The sequence below is a fragment of the Triturus cristatus genome, chromosome 6 (genome assembly GCF_964204655.1).
Source record: "Triturus cristatus chromosome 6, aTriCri1.1, whole genome shotgun sequence".
Lineage (NCBI taxonomy): Eukaryota > Metazoa > Chordata > Amphibia > Caudata > Salamandridae > Triturus > Triturus cristatus.
Window position 1 is genome coordinate 1,556,475,301 of NC_140589.1, and position 22,225 is coordinate 1,556,497,525.

The 22,225-nt window shown below is 44.0% G+C and overlaps 1 long non-coding RNA gene across 1 annotated transcript in view; it reads right to left on the reverse strand.

Annotated features, from left to right (window-relative positions):
* Positions 1-13,379, reverse strand: part of LOC146821661 (uncharacterized) — a 79,385-nt gene extending 66,006 nt beyond the window's left edge. Inside the window, exon 1 of the long non-coding RNA XR_014962751.1 lies at positions 13,289-13,379. This is a non-coding gene — a long non-coding RNA (uncharacterized LOC146821661). The remainder of the gene's footprint in view (positions 1-13,288) is intronic.
* Positions 13,380-22,225: the final 8,846 nt, after the last annotated feature.

The following is a 22,225-nucleotide window of genomic DNA, read 5'->3' on the forward strand; positions in this document are numbered from 1 at the left end:
TGGGCAGTATCTAGAGGGGATTATATACACCAGACAGGGCCAATTGGGCCACTGCCAGAACAATCACAAATCACCAAATGTAAATGTAGAACAAGTAATAAATGTAGAGCACAACCAGTAACTACTGGTGAAATACTAAACTAAGGCCTAGATCGTGCAACGTAAATCACACTGTGCAATAATCCTCACATTAGGCCTAAAACAGATTCTGCATAAACCTCAGGGGCATAAATACATTATGCATAAACACCATAGCATCACATTAGCCATCACAAGCGTAAACACCTTAGGCAACAGATTAGCCTAAAAACAGTGTGCTCCAATCGGGGGCACATCACACTGAACCGGGCCCCAGGCCAACTGGCCTCTCACAGGGGCTCAAATGCCCGATGTCCAGAATGTCCAGGCTGGCTGCGCACGCAGCAAAAGCAGCAAAGCAAAAGATCAGGCCTAAACGTGGCAGCTGCCCACTACTTGCTGGGCAGCTGTGAAATCACGAAGATGGGCACTGACACCCTCTGTCCCTTACTGGGACTCTAACAAAATGAATGTGCCCCCAAACGTTGCAGCTGCCTGCGCTCTCACAGGGCCGCTGGGGAAGATGCACAAATGAAGCTTGGCACTCCTGGTGCCTCTTGGGCCCCCACTGGGGCTTCTCACCACAATCTGCCCCCCAAGTTGCAGCTGCCCGCCACTGCGGTGCAGCTGGAGACAGAACCGGCACTGGCACTCGCGGTGCCACTGAAGCCCCACTTAGGGACTTCTGGAAACAAATGCCCCAACGTTGCAGTTGCCTGCGCTCTTGCGGGGCAACTGTGAAAATGGCCACCTGGGAGGGAAGGCACGGGCCCCTCGGGGTCCTTTACCAATCATTAGGCCCTTCGTAGGAGTGGCCCACTACCAGATGGGGCCGCTCATGAACTTAAGCACCGGCAGGGTGCCACTTATGCAGCCCCTCTTGGTGGGGGGCTCTTTCAATCAATATGTCACACATTGGAGCACACGGGCTCTAAAAATAGGAGATGCCCCTCTCGTGGGAGCGGTAGCGAAATGTGGCCGTGTCCCCCTGCGCAGCCCTCAGTCACCGGGTTCAGATGGAGGACTCCTGACTTCATCCAGCGCGGAGGGGCAGGCACCGACAATGTGCCTCGCGCCTCCTCTGCACCAGCTCCGGCCGCACTCCTCTCGACCAGGTCCAGCGCGGGGTGGGCTCCCGCCTGGATTCCTTGGATTCTTCACCCGGGCTGCCACACGCGGGGCTCCCTCAGCTCATGGGAGCCCCGGACACTTCCTCCTCACTTCTCCTCTCGTCTCGCGATGCCGTGGGTGCGGGGCTTCCCTCGGGAAGCGGAAGTCCTGCCATAAGTCAGGCCTCTCACTGCCTGACTTCCTGTGGGGCCCATCGGGCCCGCGGCGGTGAAGTTGTTTCTTCTGGCGCAATGCGGGGTGGGCACCCGCTCCATTAAAGGTCCAGAAAGCGGGGTGGGCACCCCCTATCGAGCGTACCCACGGGGTGGGCACCCGCAGACCAATTACAATAAAATAAGCGGGTGGGCTCCTGCTACGAGAAGCCAGCAATGCGGGGGAATCCCTACGTTGGGATTCCCTCGAGATCAATCGCAGCTCAGCGCTGCAGCCCAAAAACAAAGGCGCTCCTCAGGATGCAAACAAAGCGCTTCTCCAAATGGAAAATAAAGCGCTCACAGGCGCCGTAGTCCCAAGTAAGCCCTTCAGGATAAAAAAGGGGGGGGGGCAAAGGGCTGGGCCCAGCCAGGCCAGCTCACAGGGCCCTCCAGCAGGGAGGCAGTCCCTAGTGGCGGTCCCTCCTGGAGCCCAGCAGCAGCAGGCCCCCCTCAAGTCAGGATCAGCACAACAGAGAGAACACTCATGGGGTCACAGCCCCTTCTTATACACACATTTCCTTTCTCACAAACTGTAGGGCAAGGGGAGAACCAGTTACAACTGGTTCTGGAGCACTTTGTTTTGCTCAGCCCCTCTCCCTATTCACAGGACAGGCTAGAGGCATCAGACGCACCACAGGAGGGGGAGCCAGCATTGTGTAGGGAAGGCACAGCCCTATTCAGGTCCCAGGTGCAACTCCCCCCTCCCATCTACATGCAGATCTCTCCATTCACCACTGGGCAGACCCATCCTGGCTCCTGGAATTCCCCACACCATCCAGCACCTGTCAATCACAAGCCAGACAGGCAATTCACATCACACTGTACACAGAAATGCCAACTTCTGAAAGTGGCACTTCTCCACCAGTCACAATAAATCTGCGCACACCATTGCGCAGCATTTATTCTCACGAGTTCGCACATACCAAACTCACCCCTGCACTCCTCTCACATCAGGAATACATATCCCCCATGCATTCCTATGGGAGGGCAGGCCAATCTCACCACACACACTCAGAGAGCGCACGCGCTTTACACTGGGCTACAGTGCGAAAGTGCAAAGAAGCCAAAAACAACTAACATCAGGTCACATTAAAAGGCAAAAAAGTTTAGGGGTGAACCTGCCAAAAGGGCCAAGTCCAACACAAAGGCTACAATATCTTCCTTGTCATTCTCCCTTTTTTGCATAAGGACAGCTCCCAGCCCAAAGTTGCTCGCATGAGTAACAACTATGCCTATCCCTAGTGCCAAATAGTTTAAGTGGTTCAGCAGAAACAATGATTCTGGCATGTACCACCAAAGGCTTTTTGACAGTCACCATCCCGCACATACTCTGTGCCTTTTTTTTAGTAAGTTACTCGAAGGATTCGTTTTGTTGGAAAAATGGGGAACAAATTTGGAATAAAATTCAGCCAAAAAACCACAAAAGATCGCAACTGCTCTTTGTTGTTAGGTGCTGAGGGATCTTTGATGGCCTTCAGGAACTTCAATTTAGGCATGAAACCATTCCTTAAAGTATGGTGATCAAGATAATTGACTCACGCTTTCTCAAACATACACTTGTCATGGCTAAATGTCAAACATTTCTGCTTTAGGATTTGTACGGCACCTTCTAATCTCTCATTGTGCTGCTCAATACAATTACTGAAAAAAAGATGTCATCCTGAACGTACCTCACACCTTCACAGTCATTGAAGATTTCCTTCTGAACCTTTGGAATACTGACAAGCTGGAGGCTAAGCCAAAAGGCATATGTTTAAAATGATAAGCCCCTTAGAGGTAATGAAGGATGTCAAGTGCCTGGAATCTGGACTCAAAACCACTTGGTGATATACAGCTGACAATCAAGTGTGGTAAATACTGAAGCATTCTCAAGTGTACTTAACATTTCATTTATGTTAGGTAACAGTTCTCTGTCAATCCTAATATTACGATTCAAGTTCAGAAGGTCAACACACAAACGTTTAGAGTTGTCTTTCTTATGTATCATAATTACTGGGGCTAACCACTCAGAGCCCTCAATTGGCTTAATCACACCCAACTTGCACAGCTTGTTTAACTCATTGCGCAAATCAACCCTTGAAGATAAAGGTACTTTGCGGACTTTGTGTGCAACGTCATCAAAACAATATGATGTTGAAAATCCAGGAACGTTTGTAAGCATTCAGCAAACATGTCAGGAAATGTCTTCACCCATTGATTCTGTAGTGTTCCACTCATACACACTGATCTAGATTTGGAAACCAAACACTCTAGATAATTGGAATATAACACTATGTCCAACTGTCCTTGGTCATTCCATCTCAAAAGCTCTGACCCCTGTTAAGTCACATACACATCACACATGGTTTCATTACCATCGAAGTCATGAATGCCTTGAAAATTGACCTTTAATTTCAATCCTCTTACCACCATAAGCATAGATTTTGACAGTAGATTCACCCAGCACCTCGGTCATAAATTGCTTGAAAACATGAGGGCCAATTAACATAAAAGGTGACCCTGAGTCAGCCATCAATCGTACATCTACACAATTAATTTCAACATTGCAGTAAAGAGGTTTCTTTTTAAACAGTTTCACAGGTGCAATGGTCTCACTATCCCTGCATTCGTTGGTGATCATACCTGTTAATTCACTATTTTCACAAGTCGAAATATCATCCACTTCAACTGTATTAGATCACCATCGCTTACATCCACAACATGCTTACCACATTCATCAACCATAGACACACCAGTTTTCCGTGAGTTGTGAAACACTCTGGCAAATGCCCTACACGGGTACACTTAAAACACAACTGATCCAAAGCAGGGTAGTTTTTGGTGGAAACTAAGTATGTGTGGCTGCCACACCTAAAGCACAAACTAAGAGAATCATTCCTTGCATTGTCTTTTTTATAATATAGATGAGTGTTACTCTTATGGATTGAGTCCCTCTTCTAATCATCCTTTGCCTTAAATACACTCACTTCCTTGAAAGAACCATGTTCCACGGGCATAAATATTTCTATGAAGTATGCCTGAGAGTTTTCAATTGCCCTTGTAATCGTTAAAGCTGAATCGAGATCAGGATCATCTCTGGAAAGCAATTGCTCTTCTATTTTTTTTGTTACAATTTTTTCAATTAGTTGATCCAAAATAATCTTGTCCTTGAATTCTCCATAATTATAACTAGCTGCAAGATTCCCCAGGGCAAACACAAAGCCATCAATGGATTCTCCTTGCAGTTGAGATTGTTGAAGAGATTACCTGCTAGTCGCAAGTGCCAAGAAGAAGGCTGGAAGTGGTGGTAAGATGTATCTGTATTCTCAAGACATCCACACTCCATCAACCACCAGCACACCAGTTAAACTGACATTCTCAGACTCCCGCACCCCCCACATTCCATCAATGTCCCAGATTCTCAAGTTCCATACGACAACAACATACATGGGAACCCAAAAACAGCCATAGGAGCAATAAAGGTCAAATGCTTCCAATTTTCACAGTGAATTTTTGGGGGACTCCACCCACAGCTGTAAGAGGGAGACAGACTTCTCAAACCCTGTTTTTATCTGCAGCCTAGAATTGCAGTTTCTCCAGCTGCTGGATAACTTCCTCCGTGTTCAAACATAAAGGTCACAGACAGATGGGGGGGGGGGGGTGGGTGGTCTACTGAGGTTGAAGCCATAGTTCAGCAGTGGAAAAGAGGCTCAACCATTTACTGCAGCCAGGGCTGCCATATAGTTCCTAGTTCTCACTAGTCTATTGGTTCTTCTTGCAAGATGCCTATTATCAACCTTTATCTCTCTGAGGCTTTAGGATGCGAGTGCTCTGATGCTTGAATGCATTTCCAGAGCTGGGGTGCAAGGAAGTGCATGTCCAGACATCAATTCTCTTCCAGGAAAACACAGCAACATGTTCTTCTGTTTTATTCCAATGTAGACCATGGACATAGATCCACCCAAATCCCACAGGTAGTTGCAGCGAGATCACTTACCCTTTGCCCCCCAACTACATCACAGTAAGTCACATCATATGAAGCTTTACCCGCTGTCATCCTAGAAAGTGATGTCACATGATATTTTACTCGGATGACATACTTATAAGGGACTTCACTGCAGTTACAAATCAAACAATCAGTGCAAGGCTAATAAAAAGAAACAACAGTTACAAAAGCAAATAAATCTCTATTTCAGTTACCATCTTTATTGAAACTAGAGGCATAGATATCACCTCCACAGGTACAACAGGAGGTCAGATGCAAAGTTAAACACATTTTGTAACACAGACCACATGATTGGCACTTTGCTTGGACTTACTGGATTTACATCAGAGGTATTTGCAATCTACGTAAATTTAAATAGGGCTTCAAATGATCCATTAAAGCCTTGAAAAATCCCCAGGTAACATGGCCACTTGGGGACCAAACACATAAAGAAATACATATTAATTCCCCGAAAAAGAGTGCAGTTAGCATATTCAGTGTATGTGTCAGTGAACAGGCATCTGTTTATTGACGCTCTCACAAGAGGCCCGATCAATCCCTGAATGTAAGGAAGTCCCGGCAAAAGTCAGAGTCCAGTTTCAAACCGTAACCTGATCCCCTACAGATATGCAGAAACAATGCCTGCATATCCACATGCATTGTCCAAAACTAGACTGTTTTATTGAGTTACATTTTTAAAAACTTTAAGAAAATGATACTATCCAAACAACATATTTTGTCAAACTGTCAAAGGATATTCAGTTGTTTTATCACAGCATATTCACCCATCAAACTTTTATAACATTCTGTTCAACCAGACACTTATGTTATATAGAAGGGGATGCAGATGCATGAAGAGCCCCTTGTTCAATGCCCATAGCTGAAGTGCAGATTCCACTCTTGTCCAGTGTCAAGAGGGCAATCCTAAATTTCATTGGTGACGTGCCCCATTCAAATAAGGGAAAACCTTTGCGCTTCAGCTTGCACCAGATTGTGCCAAGTATGAAGTATCACATAACTAGTACACTCCATAGGGCATATGGAATGTCACTGGGAATCTGAAGTGCCCCATCTAAAGGCAGGCCAGTCCACAAGCAGGGAAACATGGAACTGTAGTTTGAAACCACTCTTCTGCCTTTTACTGTTGCCAGAGAAGTTTTAAGGCATAGGGAAAGGGAGCTCTGGCCAAGGGCCCCCGCCTCCCCCCCTCCCCCCATAGAACCAACTCTGTTCTGCAAAGAAACTTGCTCGGATGACCTAGGTTTTAAACAGATTGTTTTAAATACAGTTTTCCTTTCATTTTGTAATGTGGGTGATGTGTGTGAGTCTATTACAGACATTTTCCAGAGAAATGTGTTAATCTTTCATGCAACATCCATAAAATAAGTTTCTTTTAGGTCGTAACAGGACTTCACATATTAGAAATGGGATGGTGTTACAGGGAATATTTGAAGTAATGTTAGTGAGCTGCTGCTGTGTTCATATATTTAAAACACGTCACTGTCCCTGAATTTTAGATGTAAACACATTTATGATTTGTGTTATTGTGCCAGTGCCCTGGCTAAAGAGGTTATGAAAGAGTTTAAACTGGATCATAAATTCAAAGCTGTTCAGAATAGGGGCCCCCAAAATAGGTTTGGCCCAGGGCCCCCCAAATCCTTAATATGTCTCTGACTGCTGCACTCTCTCCAGTGCAGATGCAGGTTCTCAGTTCACACTAGTGCCTGCTTTATACATGCCAGCAGGCCGATTTAGGTGGAAGACTCGCAATTTTTAAAGCCTAAGAAAGCTTCTCTCCTGTCTAAAATTGTTTCATAGTTAGTCAATGGGGAAAATAAATCTCCCGATTTCTCTCACTTGCTAATTCTTTCCTGTTTGGAAATGTTGGCATGGATGCTGATACCGTATTTTTTAGGAATCTAGTTGATGGTTATGGTAGCACTGGAAACACCCAAAAAAGGTGCACATTGGCACAGACTGGGACCATGCCTTTGATTTCATAAAGTTATGCACAATACATGCCCATCACCTCATAATAGAGGAAGGGACAACTATACAACTGTGCCAGAATATGAGCACACTTTTTTGCCAAGTTTGTGGTTTTCGATTTATTTCTCTCACCTCTATTCTCAAATCTCTCGTTCCTCTCTTGTCAACCATCTTGTCTCTCACTTTGGGGCATATTATCAAGGACCGGCGTTAAAAATTATCGCCGGTTTAGCGGCACAAAACTGCCGCTAATGCGGCGATAATGGGCTTGATAATATGCCCTTGAGAATTCCAATAGAAGTCCATGTTCTGGTGTGAACATGGGCTTCTATTGGAATTCTCCAGGGCATATTATCAAGCCCATTATTGCCGCTTTAGCGGCAGTTTTGTGCCGCTAAACCGGCGATAATTTTAAGACCGTTCTTGTTAATATGCCCCTTTGTTCTCTCACCCACTTCATCTCTCCTGCCATTTTTCTCTTATCTCCCATCTGTCCTGTCTAATTAGTCCTCTTTCCTCCCTTTTCACCTGTTACTGTGTCACCTGCCACCCTCTCTATATCTTTCTTTCTCACCTGACTCTTTATCAGGTTTCTCTTTTCCTCATCCATGACAAGGGGTTCTTTCTCAATTATATCAGTATTTTGTAATCACCTCTCTTTCCCTCAGCTGCTTCCTTCTTAGATATTGCTGTGACTTTACCACCTCTCTATCTCACCTGTCTCACCCTCTAGCTCAGTTACCTTTTTCTTACTTCTCTATCTCTTTATCATCGCTTTTTCACAAGTCTCCCACCTGTCTCACTTCCTCAGCCATCTCTTTCTTAACTGCCTGTCACACATTTGCCTGCCTGTATATCAATCCCTATCTCCCACCTGCCCTAATCTCTCTTAGTTGTCTCTTTCTATCATCTCTCATCATCAACCCTGCCTTTCACAATCTCTGTCTCTCTTTCAGCCATCGTTGTCATTTTTTGTCATTACCACTACTTTCCTTTTTCCCACCTTTCTCTCTACTGTTTCCTTCTCCCCAGTCAATTTCTTTATCATCTTCCTCTCATCTGTCTCACCCTCTCGTCCAGCTATTTTTTCCTCATCTCTCTGCGTCTTTATCAATGCACTCATATGTCTTCCCCTCTCTCACCGTGCTCCATTTTGGTCTCTGCTCTCATATGCCTCCCCTCTCTTGCAACTCTTTTTGTCACCTACATCACACCTATAAATCCTTCCTACCCCAGTAAGCTATTTTTTCTAAGCTGCTGTCTCTTTATCAACCTCACTCTCTCACCTGTCTCCCTCTCTCTAAGCGCTCTCATCAGTTTCTCTTTTTTCCCTGAAACTATCTCCTACTTTCTCACTGAACAAAGTCTTTCCCACCTGTTCTCCCCTCTCACCCTATCTCTTTTTACCTGTATCTCTCACCTAACTCACCATTACTTCTCTCATCTCTCAGCCTTCTGTCTCCCTCTCTCACTTATCTCTTTCTCACCTCTCTCTCTCTATATCATCTACCTTTCACCTTTCTCTTTACCCACCTCTCTCAGGTGCCTCTTACCTCTGTATCACTTCTCTCTAGATTGTCTCACCTACAAACCTCTCAGCAGGCTCTTTATAACTTATTTGTCAGATGTACATTCCATCACCTCTCAGTTGTTTCTTCTCCTCTGTCTCTTTATTACCCCTATCTCTCTCTCACCTGTGCACCCTCTTTCTTTCTGTTTCTCTCTGAGCTCTCTTGCACCATGCTTTCTTTATCACCTTTCTTACACGTCTCTTACTCTCGGTCTCTCTCACCTATCTCTTAAATGCCTCTTTTTCATCTGTCACCCATGGCGTCGCAAGGGGGGGGGGGGGGAGTTTTGGGGGGCGGCGGCGGCTCCTCACCCCCCACTCTCACATGAGCAATGGTCGCTAGCACCCACCCACTCTTCAGCGTGGCCGCGGGCAGGAAAGGCAGAGACCACCACGGGTGGCAAAGTGCCTAGCTACGCCACTGCCTGTCATCCCTCTCTGTTATGTCTTTTCTTGGCTGTTTCTTTTTCACCCCTTTCTCACACCTGTCTCGCCTCTATTTTTCTACTGTGCATTTCTAATTTTTATGCCTGTTACATCTTTGTCTTTCCATCGGTCTGTCAGCTGTTTCCTTTTTGCCTGTCTTAAACTTCTTTCTTGTCTCTCCCTCTCACACCTGTCTGTCTGTCCAACATATATCGCTTCATCCTTCCATCTCTCTTTGCTGTTTCTTTATTTTTCTTTCACTCTATACCTCTCTCTCGCTCACACAAACACAAATACAGCATTAACCTTTTCCTCTGTGTCTCACCTATCTGTTGTGTGTTCTACCTCTTTTCTGGTCTCTCTGCTACTCCCACAACCTTTCTTAGCTCTTTTTTTCTCTGCGGTATTGTTGCTCTCCCTGGCATGCCTGGAGACATGGAGATGCCTTTTTATTGGGCTCTCTCAATCAGCAAAAACAAATTATGTTGTAAGTTTGTTCTTTTCATTTTAAAATCACTGTACTGTGTTCTTGTTGGACTTCCACACTGCAAAAGCAGCTCAACCCATGTCACCCAGGTCACAAAAGGTAACATTTGATGTATTAGCAGTTCAGTTACAGCTGGCAGTCACTTGTTAGTGTTCGCTGCAGGCTGAACATAATTTTACAAAAAGCTCATGAAAGCTCTATTTTAAGGTTTCTGGCAGTGCCTTTGTGATCTCTTAGGACTGAGGTCACAAGGGCAGGGCTAGGGGGTCGCAAGGGGCAAGCCATGGCTGCAAATGTGCCCCTGGCGACCCCTAAATGACATACATGATGTAGACAGGCTTGGAGGAGGAGGTGAAGGTGAGAAACTTTTCTTACAGGCCACATTCGCCAATGATTTGTGACAACGTTGGATACAAACCTAAAAAAGTTCTCATGCCTCCTTTTTAGGTTGAGCCTAGGCAGCGCATGCGCTATCTGCATAGACCTTCTGTAACAATAAAAAATAACTTTATTCACACCTGCTACTTTCCTATAGGTTCACTCTTGCGCAGCTCTTCTTTGCTGCCTCCTTACTCGTTGGTGCAGCCGATACCTCACTTCTGTTTGAGACTGAGGAGCACAGGCCAAGTACAGTTTACTTATGCTGGCATCCTTTATCTGTTGCTTAGAGAACTCTTTTGTGATTGTTGCTTTCCGTTCCTGATAGGAGCGTATGCGCGCTTTATGTTTAATCTGTCGATCTAGTGCTTTCCTGCTCAGCTCCTTCCTCTCAGTGTCTCTCCCGCCTTGGAAAAAATACTTGCAGTGTCGGAGAGGAAACATCCTTTGGTTTGACACCAGTGTAGGCAGCTTTAGAACCTGCTGAGGCAGCCAATCCCGCCAGGCTCTGTGTTGTGTGATGGGTGAGGAATGAGCCTGCTTCAGCGTGCTTAGCCATAAGCCAATAGGCCCCAGAGGCGCATAATGCCAGAAAGGCCCACTGAGGTGCGAGGCAGTGACTCCTTGTGCCATGCAACAGAACTGTCCGTGCTGCCCTTCCATCACCCGAGATGCCCTGCATCACTGCTGTGTGAGCCCTCTGCTCTTGCTCAGTAGTGGCAGTGTGCACAGCAAAGCCCAGAACAGTGGGAAGTGCAGTACGACACAAGGGGTGCTGCAGAGCACTGACATTGGCTTGAACACTTCTTCCATAACCAGGCAAGTCTTCACTAATATATCTTAACATTAAAGGTCCCACGGTTTTCAAGTACACCCTATATTTGCCAGGTAAGGAATCTGAGGTGCAGACAGTTCAAGTGGAATGCTCAGGTGTACTAGTGAACGTTGAAGCACGTAGATTTCTGTGGACACATTCAAATAAACTACTTTCCACACTGTGCTGGCTTTTTTCCTGTCCAGCTGGGTCATACTGCTATCTAAAGGCACTCTTATAAGAATCTTCCAGGGAAATTGACACTATGATCCTTCCCACTAATCATCTAGGATTTTGCAATCTTCCTGTATTTAGGACTAACACCCAAAGAAACCCACTAGGAATCAGACACAAATTACTAGGAAAAAACATGCAAGCGGCCCCAAATGTTTTACTTGACTAGTTAGCCACCTGCCAGCCTCCGACCTTCCACAGTGGATCATCAGTTGGCAAAAGGTGCACCCTGGCAACTCTGCCAGATAACTGTCCATCACAGATCTATGAAATGATGCTACTTATTTTTGGTTGTAAAATACAACCATTTGGTATTGGGACAGCTGCGACTCACCCACCATGCTGGAGAGAAGGCACAAATACTTTTTAAAAACACATGGCTTAAGCCATTATTTGAAAAACTGTTTTTAGGTTGAGCATTCGACCCCTTGTGTATACTTTAGTCACCCCACGCCCCATGTGCTGGGATTTACAAGCAGTTAAAAAAATACACTGACCTTCAGATGTCACCTCACATGCCAGGTACTCCCACTACACAGAACTTTCTACAACACATCCCGATTTTAAGGCAACACGCAAACCTTACATTTTACCAGCCCCCAAAAGGTCAAGGATTACCAAACCGTTTCTAAAAAAACCCAGACTCCTTTATTTGGAAATGCCGAGTGCATTCGAATGTCAACTGTTTCTAAAAACAGGTCTCCACAGTCTCTGGAGCATTGTAATATGAGGAGCAGCCATTCTGTGAGCTGGCATTCATCCATCCATCCAATGTCCACCTTTCATTCATCCTTCCATCCATCACCTCATCTCTCCTCTCATCCATTTAATGACAAACCCCCATCCAAGCATCAGTTCTCTCTCTCCTTCCCCAATCCATCTAACTCCCACCTATCCATTCATTTACCATTCCCTGTGGCATTCTCTCATCCATCCATCCATCCCTCTGTCCTCTCATCTATTCAACATCCTCCTCCTCTCCATCCATCCATGCATCACCTCATCTCATCTCTCCTCTCATTCATCGAATGACAAATTCCCCGTCCATCCATCACTCTGTCCTTCTCTCATCCATTCAACATCCTCCTGCTCTCCAACCATTCTTTTTTTTAAAATTTAAGAATAATGTCTTTATTGCTTGATTAATAAAAATAATTGCAATTAAAACATCTAATAATCGGACAATATAAAAAAACATAATTACATATAGTTACAGGCCAATAATAAAACTATTTGTGAGCATCTTTTTAAAACAATGACAAAAATATTCTTCACAATTTATACATACATTCATATTTATGCAATACAACTAATTAACTCTATCAATTATTAAACAAATCAACTATAAAATCTATTCAGACAAGGTCTGGATCATTACATATTAAAGTGCAAACGTGCAGTAAACAGTAGTTCCATTGTGCAAACAGGCTATTAAAGTGCATCACTAATGTCCATTCCAAACAAAATAACATCATTATTTACATTTCTAATTGTTACCCTAGTAGCATAGACACTAAATTCCACAAGAGGCCGTACAGTGCAAATAGGCAGGAAAAAAATGCATTCAACATTTCTCTGGAAGCCATGGGATTTGATTATGATACTTTTCGGACAGTCGATACCAAACATTTTTCGTCAGCAACTAAAAACGTTATGAATTGACATAGCAGCTGATTCGACTGGCGCGATAATCAAAAAATAAGGGCCTGGCGAGCCGATCTGATCCCAATCTTCAAAAATAGGGGTTTTAAAAATATGGGCCGTATTTTAGGGGATTTGGGACACACGGATACTATATGCAATAAAGATTCACATGCCACCCACAGAGTCTACAATTGGTGTCAGGCCACTGCTGAATTCAAGACGGAAAAATAGGCTTGGGCGGAGCTGGTGTAGTGCCTCTACACGTAGCTCCACGGAGTTTGAAAAAAACTGCGTGGAGCTACGCGTAGCTCCGCTCTACTCCCTCCATGGTCCCTCCCCACTCCCAAATGCTTAAAAAAGATATAAAGAAGGTGCTTACCTGTGTTTCTTCCGCCTCCCCTGCCTGACCGCTCTCCTTCCTGCTCCTCTTGCGTCCTCAACGTCTTTCTTCATTAAAAAAAGCACTACGTTGTAAGTCTTGTGCGTGCGCATGTGCACTTGCAAGACGTACAACGTAGTGTTTCTTTTTAATGAAGAACGACAAGATAATACTCCTACCAGGGTGAAATTAGTACTGCATCCCTGATATGAATCTCGGGGCATTTACAGCAGTCTTAATCTGAGTTTAATCCTGAAAATAATCTCAACCATTCCTGATTTATCATTTATTAAAACCACTGAACTTTTGTCTTAGCAGTTCAAACAAATACAACCTAACTCACTTCGTGAGTCCACTATTATTTTCTGGTATCGCAAGTGGAGATCTTATTGGGCCTGGTTTGCTATCATTAACTAGATAGTTAAGTTTATATTCTTTAAGGGGCGTTAGACTATGAGTGACACAGGGCTTTACCATATCGGCTGGACTAAACCTGTGCGGTGTGTGAACTATTTGGTCTTGGGATGAGAGCATAGTCTCTTTATATACTTGTAATTTAATCTCAGGTTTCGGATGAAATATTGTTTCTATACCTTCGCATCCCAGGGTCTGCTTACTCTCACTCAAAATCTGGGGCTTTCTGTCAAATTTAGGCACAGCTTCATTATTAATGCTGACTGTATCAGGGGTTGTCATAATGGTGGCAGTGTGTACTTCTTTTTTCTACCCTTTACAGAGAGCTGAACCTCACTCCTCAATTCGGGGTTCTGATGCCAAAATAGGCCAGAAGGAGATTCTGCACACTCTTGTGAGCAGTCAGTCCCGGCCTTGGCATTTCCGATTAACTGGTTAAAAAATAGGGTAACAATCCCTGAATTTTGCTACTGAGGCCACTGGAATGAGAGACTTCTTGGCCTTATTCTGATCCTTCCACAACCTTTTCCTAGCCCTTTTTGATAGTGGGGTAACATCACTAGAGCTATCGCCGAAGCTTTAACATATGGAATTAACAACCTGAATTGTCTCGGCCTTATCTTTTCCCTGAAAAACCTGACATTTATCAATTGGAGTGGCCAAACTCAGGCCTACCTCTGACTCCCCATCAACTTTCACTGGAGCCCTAGTATTATTGGAGGGCAGATCTTGCTGAGATTGTTGCAGCTTCATGCTTCCACTAGCTACACCGATTCCTAATTCATTATAACGAACAGGGGATCGTTCCAGGTGTGATTTCCCAACTACTTTTTTTACTTCATCAACGAGTGACCCTGCTATTGTCGGGAGGTCAGATACTTTATCTAGAATGTGTGAACACGTGCATCTGATTAATTGATTGCTGATATCAGTATGGGCCTTTACCACCAAGTTTGTCAGGTTGTGTAATTTTTTATCAATGCCCACCCCATAAACTTCTAAGGTATTTAGTAATTCCACCTGTATATCAAGCTTATTTGGGTGGAAATCTAATGTTGTCATAATTGCGTCCATTGTGTTCAACAAATTTTGCCACACTCCATTATTTTCTGCACTTTTATATGTAGCAGAACGCTCATCAGTAATAGTAGAAACATCATGTTTATCTAGGAATGAGAGGACTGCAGAGTTCAGGGAAATATCTACTGGGGCTATATTCTTTAGACCCTGTTCAAAAGTGTAGATTTACTCTTTTAAGGGACTAAAGTTGGATGAACATCCGGGACCTGTTCCCCATCACATAATCTAGGACTAAATGGGTTTGCGACATCCTTATTATTCGACAACTGATTTATTGATGTCCCTAGACTCTCACAGACACTCTCAGTCCCAGTCTTAGGCAACCGAGATTTAATAGAGCTGTGGTTAGTTTGTAATTCACCTAAACAAATAGCAAAAACATTACAGTCAGTTGAGCCCTCATTACACTCAGTTGTATACCAAGGATGATCTTCCATCTGTAGTGCACAGTTCTTTTGGGGGAAGCAACATAGTTTGAGTTGACAGCATATCTACTGGACAAACGTCTGGAACATAATGGACTTGGACTTTAGCTACCACTACATGAGAGTTCCCCCCTTCATGTGGGGTATTGATTGCAGCAGATGCATTCGAGGTCAAAAAAGTAAAAGCGGCAGACTGTCTCACACATTCTCTCATTTCATCACCTTGGGTTGGGCACCATCACAAACGGTCTGAACTATTGATAAACACATGTTTTTAAGAGCAGGCATAGACAAAGGTGCCTCGGATTCACATTGGGCTGCACATTGGGCTCTGGTTGATTGTTTAACTTATTTCATAATGCTTATTGGGCCTGGTTTGCTATCATTAACTAGATAGTTAAGTTTATATTCTTTAAGGGGCGTTAGACTCTGAGTGACACAGGGCGTTACCATATCGGCTGGACTAAACCTGTGCAGTGTGTGAACTATTTGGTCTTGGGATGAGAGCATAGACTCTTTATATATTACAGATTTTGGGGGCAATTCTGGGTAAGGATCTGTTGTAGGTTTTCTTTTTGTGGTTTAAGTAGTAGGTACCTGTGCTTCTGGAAGATCTGTTTCCACTTGAAAGGGTCAGTTTCTGGGTCAGGTAAAAGGCGGTATTGTGGTGCAGAATTTTATGGGTCATACATGCAATTTTGAGATGTGTCCTAGGCTCATAGCGTAGTCATTTCAAACCTTGGAGGTCAGTGGTGGTATGATCCCTTTTTTTTGATACGGTGATTAACCTAGCAGCTGCATTCAAAATAGCCTTCATAATCTGATTATCTTCATAATTTTGATAACACAAGAGCTTAAACCGCTCTTTTGAGGTCTGCCAAAGGGAAGAAAGGCTTTAGTTTCCTTAGTGGGTGCAATTGAAGGATGGTGGTGGAAATGGTGTGCTTTTATATGGAGAGTGCTGCAGCAACAAATGGTGGACAGAATGCTGAATAAATCAAACATTCAACCCCAGTCTGGTTTAAATCCATTGTTCTTTTACTCACTACGCCACCTCAGTTTGGGCCCAGCCATATGCAAATCAGTCTTGACCCTGCTGAATATGGGAACAGTCCAGCCCGAACTGCCAAGCTGGGTCCTCCCTGGACCGGAAACAAACATCCCAGGACCGGTTTCGGGGTATCACCCCATATCAGTCAGGCAAGCTTGAAGGCACTCACACAGAGAGCAAGGGACCCACATCTCGGCATACCCATCCCACTTAGAGTGAAAAATGCGGCAGCAACAAATGATGAATGGAATGCTGAACCAGCACCAGGATGCTTATTTCTGGTTCAGGGAGGACTTGCCCTGGCAGTTCAGGCTGGGCAAACATCATAAAACAATTTGGGAAGCTCACTACACTATGGAGGTAATCATTCTGCAGCTGGGAGTCAGGAAGAGACCACCACCACCACGGAGGCAACGAAGAAGGGAGTGTGTGTTCTGGCAGCGCATATCCCTCTTGACCTCCGAGGATGAAATCATCAAATTTTACAGACTCAGGAGGAATTCTATCATTCAATTACTCCATGAGATTGGGCCAAGTATCCAGCCACCAACTGCCAAGCCCAATAACATCCCTCCACAGGTGAAACTGATGGCAATGCGCCACATGCTGGTATATGGTTAATTCCAGATCATGACAGCCAGAGTTGCAGGAACATCACAGCAATCATTTTCTGCCTTCCTACCCCCTGTCCTGGCTGTCATCATCTACTCACACTCCAGTACCTCCTCTTCCCTAAGACCCAACAACAACAAATGGACACCAAGCAAGGTTTCTATGCCATTGCTGGATTTTCCCATGTCTTAGGTGCCATTGATTGCACACATGTGCAATTTGTTCCTCCTGCCAAAACATCCCACCTGTGCAGGAACCGGAAGCACACCTACTCCATCAATATCCAGGCCATTGTGGACCATTCTGGGATGTTCACCAATGTGCTGGCCAAATACCCTGGGAGTGCACATGATGACTAACTCTTCCAGCACAGTATCATCAATGAGCAGTTCCAGAATGGGGGATATGGAAATTACCTACTTGCTGGTAAGGAAATCTGAAGTATGAAACATACCAACTACAATTTAGAAATGTATGACATAATAGCCATCTCTGTGCCTGTTGATGAGGCATGGGGCACATTTATGAGAGGTGTGACTCATGCTTGCGTTATACATTGTGGTACATGTGTGATGCCAACCCCTAAGTCAGATATTTGAAGACACTTAAAGCTGCTTTGCATGGCTATGAATGGTGTTGAAAATGTGGAGTAATTTAACGCAGCGCAAAATGCTGTGTTGCATTACTCTGTGCAAGGGAGGTGTTCCATGGGCATTGCATCGGTGTATCCATGTATACCAAACCAGGTAAACCTGGAAATGCGTCAAATAAATATGCCTCCTGAGATGATGTGCAACAAGGATAAATAACTTAAATCATCCAAGTTATTTTGGCTTCTATGTGTGCTGCATTTTGTGGCACACATAGATAGAGGAATATGCCACTAAATATTGTTTATATGCAGGAAGGTGCCCCTTTCTGCACTAACACAAACCTGCATGCGATGCCGGTGCACTTGCACCATGGTGCAAGGGTGCCTGTGTTTGTGCTAGCAACCCTATTGTTTGCTAATGCAGAATGGAAGGACAGGAATGTGCCATATGGCCTACATATTGTAAAAGAAAAAAACAAGATAGTGGTGGATACACAGCCGCACTTCAAATCCTAACAGAAAACTGGGCTAGTATGTTTAATTTATCTTTAAAGTACAGTGTACATTTGGTGCCTCTCAGGGTCAGATACCCCACTATCCAAGCTATCAATAATAGAAGAAACAAAGGTAACTTGTATAGCGTAAATAACAAGAGAAAAGCCCCGGCACTCTTAAATTTTCACATCCATTCAAATGTAATACATTGTTTTGCACTAACAAACACTAGTATGACGAAAGAGTCCCTCCAATTCGTGAAACTATGAAAGTTAGTCCATAAGTCATTCCTTTAAGATTCCTTTGCAGTGCACTTGTTGGTGCAAAACAATGTATTACATATGAATTTATGTGAGAATGTAAGAGTGCCAGGGCTTTTCTCTTGTGGCCTACATACTGTGCACTCCTGCCTTTTTCCAGTGACTCAGTGCAGTACAGCAAGGTGACTTGCGCTGTGCTCTGCCACTTTGCAAAATATCTGGCCCCTACTGTCATGTGCTCATAGTGGTAAACACATACTGCAACATGTAGACAATGATTTTCCAATCTGTCATTCCCTCACTAATCCTGTAATGGAATTAGCAACAGAACATCTGTGTGTAGTATTGTGTCATCTCACACTGTGTGAATGGACAGAACCACATCATCTGCATTGGTTAACAAATCAAAATACAAATCATGTGGTACACAAGACAAGTCAATATGAGTACAAAGGGCACATAATAGATAAGTGTGAGATGAGTGTCTCCTCAGTGGCATACCTAGTCTCGGTATCAGTTAAAGTTCCACAATGTCAATGGTGTGTGAACAAATACTGTGTTCATAAGTAGGTGTGTCACACATGGCAGCATACTTGTGTGTTGACCAAAGTTTCTGTAGCAACATTGAAGAAGTAGTTGCAAAGTCCAATGCAATATATGTGTAGGCCCCAAACACAATGCTGTCAGACATGGCATACACCAGTAAGTAATATAGAATAATATGCACCCAGGACAAGGTATCACAGTGTACTCGGGATACCAATCTCAACATTGACTTGCCACATCAATGATGACAGAATTAAAGCATAGAAGCACAGAATCCCCTACAAGTTAGAATCACACATATACATGTGAAAACCTAAAGTATTGTGTCCAGGTCTACTGTAGAAAGCTACTTGTAGCAACATTAGTGTGTCATACACAAAGATGGCCCAAATTGCAAGACCTATGGTTCAATCCAAGTGAACCACAGAAACTTATCTGACAAACAACATTACCTGAAAGCTGACAACAAATTGTATAACTATCCATGTTACATGTTGGAAATGCACCATATGCATGCAGCTAATTCTCATATTAAATCAAGTGAACCATTCATAGGCTGTGTCAATGTCATGTAGGCAACCAACATCAGACGTATCACAAGGACATATGTATGTGTGAGTGTCAAACATGTTGGCACTGTCACAACCTACATAAGGATGAACATATGGCAGCAAATCAGATCACAAATGTGTCACTTTGCACATGTAGTGAGTGCACATAACATAGAGAGCTCACAAACATTTTTAAAAAAACTACCACTGTAATCTAAAAGTGCCTTAACATGAACATGAAAATCAGCAAGTAAAAGTGTTCAAGGTATCAGGGCATTGTCAACATTTACAATGACACATAGAACTGGAAGATACATGTGTAAATTTATTGTCAACTGTGTATATAACACGTTTTGCCAAATGTTGTAAGAAATGTGTATGAGCCAGTCACTAAACATTACACACATGGGCAGGAACGACTTTTTATATTCATTGACAGTTGTTTTGGTTTCTACTTTCAGTTGACCAAGAATATGGTCTGCAGCCATGGTTCATGGCCTCAATTGTACTTCACCAGATGAAGCCAGAAAAACACTACAACCAGGCACTTATTAGGACCAGGAATGTGGTAAAAATGTAATTCGGAGTGCTGAAATTCAGTTTCTGATGCCTGGACATGTCAGGGGGAAGGTTGCTATAATCACCCCAATGATGTGCAAAATTATCCTTGCATATGCCATCCTCTACAATGAGAACTAATGTCCAGTGGGACTTGGAGCCTAAAGAGACTGAGCCAATGGAGGATGAGGAGAAGGATGGTGGAGACATCCACCAAACAATGGCTGGCCGGCGGTGATGCAACCATATTGTGGGAAATTTCATTTCGTAAATGATCTGAACTGATGGACACATTGACTGCAATTGTCTGAAATGCTCAACATGAGAATTAATGTCTCAACTTATTCATTGTGTTGCTTTTTATGTCACAGTCAATGTAAACATCAGGTCACTCACATCTTCTCAACTAGAAGTAATCCTCAACATGTAACAATCATGTTGTCAGAACCGTTGAACAACATGGGGTCATGGCTCATAATTAGTAATCAATCAATGCAGCAATGCAGTGTACTGCATTAAAGGGACAGGCCAGGCTTGCCACATATCCACATCAAAATTGATCATTCCTTTCCTCACGCACTTGAGCAGTGCAGTGCTGCACAGCTAGCAGTCTTGCTGTGTTCTGCAGCAGCACATTGTGCTTCAGATGGGACTCAGTGAGTGCTAGAACACAAACCACCCAAAATGTCCACATCTGAGACAAACCCCTCATTGTAATGTGTCTCACCAAGGCATTATCATGTAAAATAGCAGTACTTTGCTGAAACAAATGTTGTGACAAATACCGTCAAAGATCATGAGTGACAGTTGTCATGGACTCAGTCTAAGTATCATGTGAACATGTAAAAATGTTGTGTAAATAATGTATAAATGCATTTGTGGTGTTCCACAAAACACTACACATGTGACTCGATTCCTATCCAGAGTGTCATCTATACCACATCATGCCACGGTTGACAATTCACACATTTCCCATGCATTGCATAGCAACACAATTGTGGCTCAAAGGCCTGCAATACAACACTATGAACTGATGACCTTGTAATGTGTGGAATTACCCAGAGAAATAAGGCAATGGGGATGTTCTTTCAAACATCATATCACCTGAAGAATATAGAGATAGCAAAAGTGTGAAGTGTCCAGGTCGCAAATGACATGCATGTGTACATACACTATCTCATTTAACATGGTGCAATGGAGGGTTTTTGGATATAAACTTACCTCTGCATGGTGACAGTAGTTTACCCCTGCCCTGAGTTTACAAGGGCATAGTTGAGGGGAGCACACAGCCTGTCACATTCTAAAGGGGATATGGCATTTAATTGTTTTGCCATTACATAGGCCTGTGTCATGGAGTGCATCTTCTTGGACCAGGAGGGCCCCACAAAGACCTGCCCTCAGAGTAGATGCACTGCTTCTGCCTTTGACAGGAGAAAGACAGAGCTAAAGTGGGGTTGGCCCCATGATGTTAACAGTAGTAGTGAACATGACCGTGTGACCCTGGAATACTGCAGTGAGGCCTACTGGCTGCCTCACCTCTTATAACGGCCTATGTGTATTACACTCACCCCTGCCCAACATCATGTTGCTGAAAATATGTGTGCATGATAAAACCATGTGCAGAATGCATGTGCATGTGCAAGACATACACCACATATGGGTTTCAATGTGGAACAGTGTGCATATGGTGAATGTGTGCATGCTGGGAGTGTGTGTCCACCCTCACACACTCAAGTACAGTAAAAAGGGAGATTAGCACCAATCAGTGTGTGGTGACTGAGTGTGTGTGCTGCATGTCATACTGCAGGTGTTAGCCAAACACATGTGTATTGTAGTATTGCTCCACAAATGTCTTGTTACAGTAAACAGAGGGATATCATATGAGCATGGCCACACGGGGCATGGAAGGAAGTCACCCTACTGCACTGCCAAGTGTGAAAGCTAAAGGGCAGGAATCTTCTGCATCTAATAGTATTCAATGCATTCCTCCTTTCTCCCCTTTATCTTTGCCATTTTGGCTGGCTAGGCCCAACACAGGCATCCTTGCACAACGGTGCAAGGGTACTTCTTTTGCATGCAGGAATGTATTTGTGCATGATGGTGTACCTTCCTGCTAAGTAAAATATCCTGTGAGTCATATTCCGCCATATATGTGTGGTGCGAAGGTTGTACTTTCTGGTGCATTCACAGGTTTCCCTGGTCTACTACGTCTGGGAATGTGTCTCAAACCATGGGAATTGCATGGGTACACCCATGCAATGGACATGGAACCTCTCTTTGGTGCTGAGTAAGGTAATGCAGTGTTTTCTTTTGCATTGCATCACACAAGCTAAATAACCCCTCACAGGGCTAT